The sequence below is a fragment of the Uloborus diversus genome, chromosome 1 (assembly GCF_026930045.1).
Source record: "Uloborus diversus isolate 005 chromosome 1, Udiv.v.3.1, whole genome shotgun sequence".
Lineage (NCBI taxonomy): Eukaryota > Metazoa > Arthropoda > Arachnida > Araneae > Uloboridae > Uloborus > Uloborus diversus.
The window spans coordinates 198675859-198684182 of NC_072731.1; positions in this window are offsets into that span (position 1 = coordinate 198675859).

Sequence of the window (8324 nt, forward strand, 5' to 3'; positions counted from 1 at the left end):
TCTCCTTTTTTGACTGCAGTATGATGAAAGAAAAAGAACAATAGCCAAGAAAAGAAGAAGAAGAAGGAAAGAAAGAAAAAAAAAGGAAGAAAAACAAAGAAGCTGTTAAATAATCAATTGATTTATTTTTTTAATTGATCATTTAACTAAGATTTCAGTAATAATGTATGGATTTAGGTACACTATACATAGTTAAAAAATATATTAAATTATATTGTTTAATCATTCAAAAAAAAAACCTTAAGAATGAAAAAAAAAAAAAAACAATGAAACCGTCAACAACTTACACAATGAAAGTGGAAAGGTTGCACGTAGACATTTTAAGCATCAAATTAAACAAAAAGGGTAACAGATAAATTACAATATTAAATCATAATTTTTATATTTTTATACTTATTTAAAAATTATGAACAGAAATGTTTGCATTTTTCATAAAAGCTATAACAGTGACATAATATTTTTACTGGAAAAAGAAATAGCCATGAAAAGAGCGAGGTTCTTAAAACGCAGTTACAATAAACAAACTCGGTATTTATACCAAGTTAATAATACTTTAATACTGATACTACTTGATCTGACGTTTGCAAACATAATATTGAACAATGGGGTTGTTTCTTTCAGTCGAAAGTACTATTTTTTGTCACTTTCCAAAAGTCAATATAGGTGAAACAAATATGAGAAATACAACGCAAAATGACATTTCTTGAGCAAAATAAATATTCACTAAATATTTAAGAAATGCTTGAAACGACGAAAGAAGGGGGGGGGGGGGTCACCCTCTGATTTTGGAGAAATTCGCAACATGAAACTTCGGTCCCAACTTCGGCCTCATTTTTTCAATACAGAACCGCTACCACCAATGCTTTGAAAGCGTTTCTAAATCTACTTCAGCACTTCCGAACAAAAAATTCAAAAGTCTCTTTGATTTCCGAATTATGTCAGAATCCAAAATGTCTTTAATCAATTTCTTACATTAATGCTCTAAATTCTTCCTAAACAATAGATAAAGCTTGAAAAAAAAATCTCTAATTTTACGAATGGTGTTAGTTTTAAACAACTCTGAAGTACAACTAAACTTAATTCCAGAATTAGAGTTAGGGGAGGGGGGCACGCAAGTGTTCTCAATAAAAAAAATAGTCTTAAAAATAGAGTTCAAAATAATCATAAACATTTGGCATAAAAACCCATTTAAAACTTACATCCCGCTTATTTTGACGTGCAGAGGTGGATTAAAAATATCACATATGTTGCAATTGCGCAAGAGGCCCCATAACCATAGTGGCCCGTAAGAGTTACAAAAAATGCTTATGATAAATGTTTTAAAAGTTCCGTGATAGAGAAAGAGGGCCCCAAAATGTATTTCGATGGCCTCAAACTTGTAACTCAGCCGAAGCGATACAGAAAAGACTGCATTACTGTAATTCATATTACAAATCGGAATTCATATTACAATTTCAAAAGGAATCTAAAAAAAATGTCCCAAAAACCGGTTTCGCCATCTCATATTTGTTTCCAAGTTGGTCTCCAATTCGGCAATAAATCACCAAATGATCGTTAGTCTAAGACTCTACATTAGTTATGCTTTAAAATAAGTAATTAATAGCCACAAAAAAATGAGCAAATAGGCCTTCTAGAACACCCCAATGAAAACAAAAAAGGAAGTGCACAATTGGAACGTAGGCAACCCCCACATAAGAAATTTTAATCTTCAACAGCTTACCATTTTTGAGTTATTACTTATGAGAGATACATACGTACATCCAGCCGCAAAAAACAACGCAATAATTAATTTGTTTGTACCTGAATGAAGTATTAAAAATTCTTTCAGGGGTGACTAAAATAGCAATTCATACTAAAATTTAAGTAAAAACATTTTGTATGAAAACAATAACTCCGTTTTCTTTGTAGTAAAAAGTAAAACAGCAAAGGTCATTTTTTTTTACTAAAACATCGGCCAATTCCATCGGCTTTTCGATGTTTTTTAAGGCCGATGGGCCGATGTTTCGTGCAAGTTAGCATCGTCCACTGATGCCGATGGCTAAATTGTTGAACCATCGGCGCCGATGCATCAGTCGAGTCCTAATTTTTATACAGAGAATAAGTTTCTTTTCTGGAATAACCTAAAAATTTATTTCCTGTTTAACCATTCCGCAAATAGCTCCTTAAAAAAAAAAAAAAAATCACACAAATACCGTTTCCCTGGTACAGTTATAAATTTTCAAACAACAAGGAGTGATTTAACTGATGTGACAGATCGTAATTATATCTAAATCCAACAAAGATTTATTGCTTCACATTATCTGGATTAAGCTTTAATTCTATAAGCTGTTGCGGGAGCAATATGAAATTCAAAGTAGTGAAAAAGTAACTATTTTTAACTCCAAAACCTCTATCCGTATTTACCAAAATCGATATTCCGCCACGACTGCGCTGATAAAAAAGGTATCGCATGCAGAAATCCTCCAGAAATACCTATTCAGCTGTTTCACTGAAAATGCATTTATTGGAATTGGATTTTTCCACGCATAAACAATCTTCTGGTAGGATGTTTTAAATTTCCACTTTATGGAAAAAGCAAATAATAAAATTAAATCTGGCAAGGCACGTCGTTTGCTTCCTCAACGTTATTGACTTCAAAGAATAATTCATTAAATTGCACTACTAAAAATTGTGTAGATGTATTCGTAAAAGAATCAAAACGTGATTTCTTGGGCTAAGTCTTTTTTTTTCTTCGCAGATGTTATAATAAAAGTGTTTATAATAAAATTATTACATAAAAATTGCAATTTTTAAATATATTTTTACAGACTGAGATTTATTTTTTTTAACTAGAAATCACATAGCATTTAAAGGAATTATTTCAATTCAAAGACATCAAAGACACCAATCTAGGTTTCTTTAATGCCAAATAGTAGTGATTACAATACCGGTATTTCGGGCAATTTTGCAATTTCGTAGTAGAGGAAATTCGGGTAAAGTGGATTACCCGGGCAAAGCGAATATTGCCTATAATTCCAAAGGGTTCGTTGGCCGGCAGCCATATTGTCATAGCAAAGGTCATCTGTTGCCGCTCCGTTTGTGGCAAACATGTCGAGAAGAGTTCGCGTCGCGCGGCGCCAGTGAGCGACAAAGTATGTTTTTGGGAAAATAATATTATTTTGCAGAGGTAAGTGTTTCGTTTATAACTTTAATACTATTTGTGACAGGTTCTTTCTTATGAGTAGGATTTGATGCATGATTATGTAGCTTTCAACTATCTGCAGACACAAGTTTAGAAGCTCTGGTTTTTTAGTAATTTGGGATAACCTCAAAAATGTACCTGAAGGCCAAAGTGGATACCATATTCACTTTGCCTGATCATGACAAGTCACTTCATCCGAACCTGGAAGTCCTTCAATTTTAAGATCTCAAGACAATGCTACCACTGAAGAGAGTCCTTGTACTCCCATTGGGTCTGAAACAACAAGAGACGTCCAAGTCAATGATGTTCCCGCCGCTTCACCCAAACCTGGATATTCTAAGAACTATGGTCTTTCAGTTTTACGATCTATTCCTCAGCCTGCTAAACCAATAAAACCACATAAACGAAAGCTACAAAGATCTTCATTCCTGACAAGTACTCCAGTAAAGGAAGATCAGAAACAAAAATTTGAAAAAGCAAAAATGACTGTCATGAAGTCACTAGACGATGTTTCGACTAAAGCTTCTCAAAAAACTGTTAAAAAGACTACTACCAAAAAGACTAAATCAAAAATCTCTACCACAAAACATAAGACGGCAAAAGAGAATAATAAGAAGATAAAAGGAAAGAAATTTGTTGATGTGAGGTGCGTTTTCTGTGATGAAATGTACGTTGAAGAAGTTGATCAGCCAACGTAAAACTGGATACAATATCGTACTTGTACTCAGTGGTGTCATGAAGAGTGTTCAGCATTCGAAAATGGCGATGATTTTGTTTGTGATAACTGCAATAATTAGTAATGCAGGAGACAAATGTTTTTTTTCCCTATGCTACTATAATTTTGGATGTTGATTTTTTTTAGTTTCATTTCTTTGTTTGTTATAATAATAACTGCAGTAATTAGTACTGTAGCAAAAATGTTTTTTAATATGTTCCTTTAATTTTCGATGTTTATTTTATTTATAAGTTAGATTTCTTTATTTGTAATAACTACAATAATTAGCACTGTAGCAAAAAATGTTTTTTAATATGTTCCTTTAACTTTCGATGGATATTTTATTTTTAATGTTTAGTTTCATGACAAATAATGTTGTTGTTCGCTTTGCCCTAGTACCGTATCCACTTTACCCGGGGTGTCGGGCAAAGTTGATGATTATGCCATTGTTGAAAACTGCCCTTATATCTAAAATTTAATTAATATTAAGGACAACTGTTATTGCATTACGTAAGTTCATTAAATGAATACTGATTATAAACATTTGTTTCGTTACAACTAAACGACAATAATAAAGAAAAGCTTCAGTATTCACGCAGCGCGAGTTTCCACTACCGGTATTTGGGTGAGGCAAAATACCAGTATTTTCGGTAATAGCTGAAAATAATTAAAAGTTTCAATTACAAAAATTTTCAATTTAACTTATGAAATATCTAATTATATTTTAAATGCACATTTCTTTTTCCATGATACAGAACCAAAACCAATCTATTGATGTAAAAATTTGGCTTTAAAAGCACGAGCTAATAGAGTACCATTAAAAAAAAGGAGCGGAAAGATTGCAAAATGATATTTTCATTACTAGATGGTAAGATAAATCGCGTTTTTGTGCACCATGTTTTTATTTTTTCTATTTCTCTGATCACTCACTTTCCCTTTTATAAATGTTAATCTCGAATGTATTTGTTCTATGAATAATTTATTCCAACTATCAATTCAGCAATACTTTATGATAATTTTGTCTGAACTGTACTGAATTTCGAAAAAAAAAACTTTTTCTTGTTAGTGAAACAAATGGTAATTTGTTGTCATCAATATTGGTTTGTTGTCATGTCTCGCTTTATACTTGGCAAGATAATATTTAAAAATTATATAGTGCCTTGAAAATTTGCATAGGTGTTAAGAAAAATCATTTGAAATGTATTTTAGGACATTTAAATAGTTATAATTGTAAAGAACTTTGAAAAGAACGCGAAAACGAATAAGAGAAACTAAATTTCTAGCTAAAGGGCGAATAATAAAAATCAAGTACGAACCTCTCCTGCTCAAGAAAAAATTATGTTAATATTGGAAAAGTATCGTCTCTCGGAAAGAAATTACAACTAGCTATAAATCTTTTTAAAAAATTATAATAATAGTACACGCAATCCAAAAGAAACGCACACACAAAAGGATTCTTCCAAAAATAACACTCAAGAGACCGAATTATTTGAAGATGAAAGAGGACTTTTAGACAGTTAGAGGTGCGTGAAATCAGAAAGAGAATTTTCCAACTGGGGTAGAAAAGTTGAGCACTAAATGAATTCCAAGCTTAGAGACAATTCAATAAATGCATTATGTTTTTTACTGTTATTGTTTTTTTATTATGACATTTGTTCCTTCATTTTATATTTGTTCCCAATGCGTTTTCATAAATAATACAATTTTTGTCCAAAATTATGAAATGTGGCAACGAAACATTGTGTTTGCGAGCTTTTTCTTTTAATTTAGAATACCGGTATTAATATTAGTATTCCGGTATCACATTTTAAAAATACCGAATATCGGTATTGAATTTTTGGTCCGGTGTTGCAATCCATACCAAATAGCCTATCTTGCAGCCAAACTAGGGGCCAACATTAGGACCTATGCAGTCATTAGGACCGCTTTACCTCGGCTCACATCTAGTAAGAATTGAAACAAATCCAAAATGTTGTCTAAATCAGTGACGCTCAGCGTAGTACCGCTTGGTAAGAAATAATAAGGTTTCTAAACAATCGAGTGAAGTTTAATGGGTTCAAACTTAAGATTTGCTTTTTGTAACCAAGTTTATATTTTTGTAAATTGCTTTTTTAAAGCAATTTTGAAATAAACTTTACTTTAAATTGAATAAATAAATACCTTTGTGCGTGAAAATTTATATAAACACCTCTTGTACTAATCCCCCTGCACACGAATTGAAGATCACTGCTGACACGTGTTTCGGCTTCGTGCTATTCGACTTCGTTGTTTCTTATTAAACTTTACTTTTTTAATTTTATGTTTCTTCATCAGGATCCCAATAGAGCTTAAAATAAATTCTAATTTTAAATCTAAAAAGAAAAAGAGTTCCTTTTATGCATTTTTCTCCCCCTTTAAACTCATTGCGTACGAAATACCATTGATATGTTCATGAGCAAAACAGATACTTTCAATTGTTGATCATAGTTTACATTTACGAAATCCGGTTAGCTAAATATCAATCGAATATCAAATTTTGTTTTTGAGGTTTCAAAACACAGGTGATATATATATATATATATATATATATATATATATATATATATATATATATATATATATATATATATATATATATATATATATATATATATATATTCTTTAACATCGTAGATGTGCCCATTTGAAAAAATACCACCCAAACGAGGTGCATTTGGTTAGCGAAATTAATTTTACGTGATCTGCCTCTCATGCGTTAATGTTATAGCGTTTCCCCAAGTTTTAGTTTGGAAAAACTTTATTCAACATGACGCCAGAAACACTGCTGAGTTAGGATGACTAATCCGTCATTACCCAAAAACAAAAGGAGAAAATAGTCAATTCAACGCCCAAACGTTTTGAGGAGAAAATTCACTGATGTAACTAAGGATAAGCAACGATGTTTTAGAAGTTCTTGAAACATTTCTTCTCAAGAAACAAATACAAATCTTTGTCAAATGTAAATATTTTCACCTCATAGAAGGCATTTGGTGTTGATGAGTTTTAGGACTTTTAAGCTTATCTGAACTTTTATAATCGCATCTCACACAGTGTTGGGTTTAAACATTTCAGAGATACTTCTTGAACCGAATGGAGCCAACTCGTCTTAGGCGACGAATCCAGATTCAAATTGGGCAACGATGACAATCATTTGCGCGTGTAAAAATCCTTAATTAAACGCCCTGATACTGCCTCTGTTTTTAGCGGCACATTGCACCCATAGCTGGTGTGACGTTATAGAGTGCCATCGCATACCATACACGGTCAACTCTAGCAATAATCCCCTACATAATGACAGCTCAGTGGTACGTTCGTTACATCCGAACGTACATTAAGTCACATGTGTGCAGTACTTCCAGAAGGCATTTTTATTGTGGGAAATGTTCGGCCACGCATTGCAAATGCTTAATATGAGTGCCTTCTCAACATTACCACTTTCCTATGATCTGCTCTGTTCACTTATTTGTCACATAGCAAATATATCTGTTAATATCTGTAGATTCATATGGTTCAGGGCATTAAAGAAAGGGTACGGTTTTGAAGTTTCAAAATAATGATTTTTTTTTTCTTTTTTGTTTCGCCTTGTAGTTAAACCTTTCAAAAATATATTCCCAAAATTTCAAGTAATTTCGAGCAAAATTCTCAAAATTATCAAGTATTCAGTCTCTCTGCTCCTTCAAAATGTAGCTCCGACTAAAGCCCTGGATCCTTCTCTTCGGATCTTTCTCTTTCTCAGACGGATCGAGGGCTTTAGCTCCGACAGCTGCCGAAGAATGCAGCAGTTCTGACAGCGGCGGACGTTCAGAATATCAGTGCTGTTTCCTTTGGGTTAGCTAAACATTATATAAATAAATAACAAAAAAGAAGAGGCTAGGGATATTGAAGCTGCTACAGGGACTATACTTTATGGAGCTGGAATTTGTGCTTTTTATCTTCTAAAACTTTAAACGTGTTTTTCTCAAAACCACTTTTTCAAAGTCTGTGTTCACTCCCATTTTAAAAACAATTGACCGATTGATTTCAAATTTAGTACACACATTCTCCATATGAAAAATCTTCCCCCTACGTTGAGTTCGAGTTTATTTTTTATTTTTAATGAATTTTATACTAGCAAAATTGTGGGATTTTTTGTTAAAAACAGCACATTTAACTTCAAATGGCAGCCAAAAATCTTAAAGTCAAACAAAAAAAGATCTGAGAACGTGGGGGGAAGATTAATTAATACTTTGACTGAATTCAAACGGAATTTGATTTCAGATAAATGTCAGCTGAGATACAGTGAACACGGCAAATCATCTTTCTCCAAAGGTGCTCTGGGAAAAATTCTGTCACCGGCTTGTTTGTGGATATGTTTTGATCAAAAGTTTATAGACTATTCTTAAAACCATGCATAATAGTACACAAAAGTTT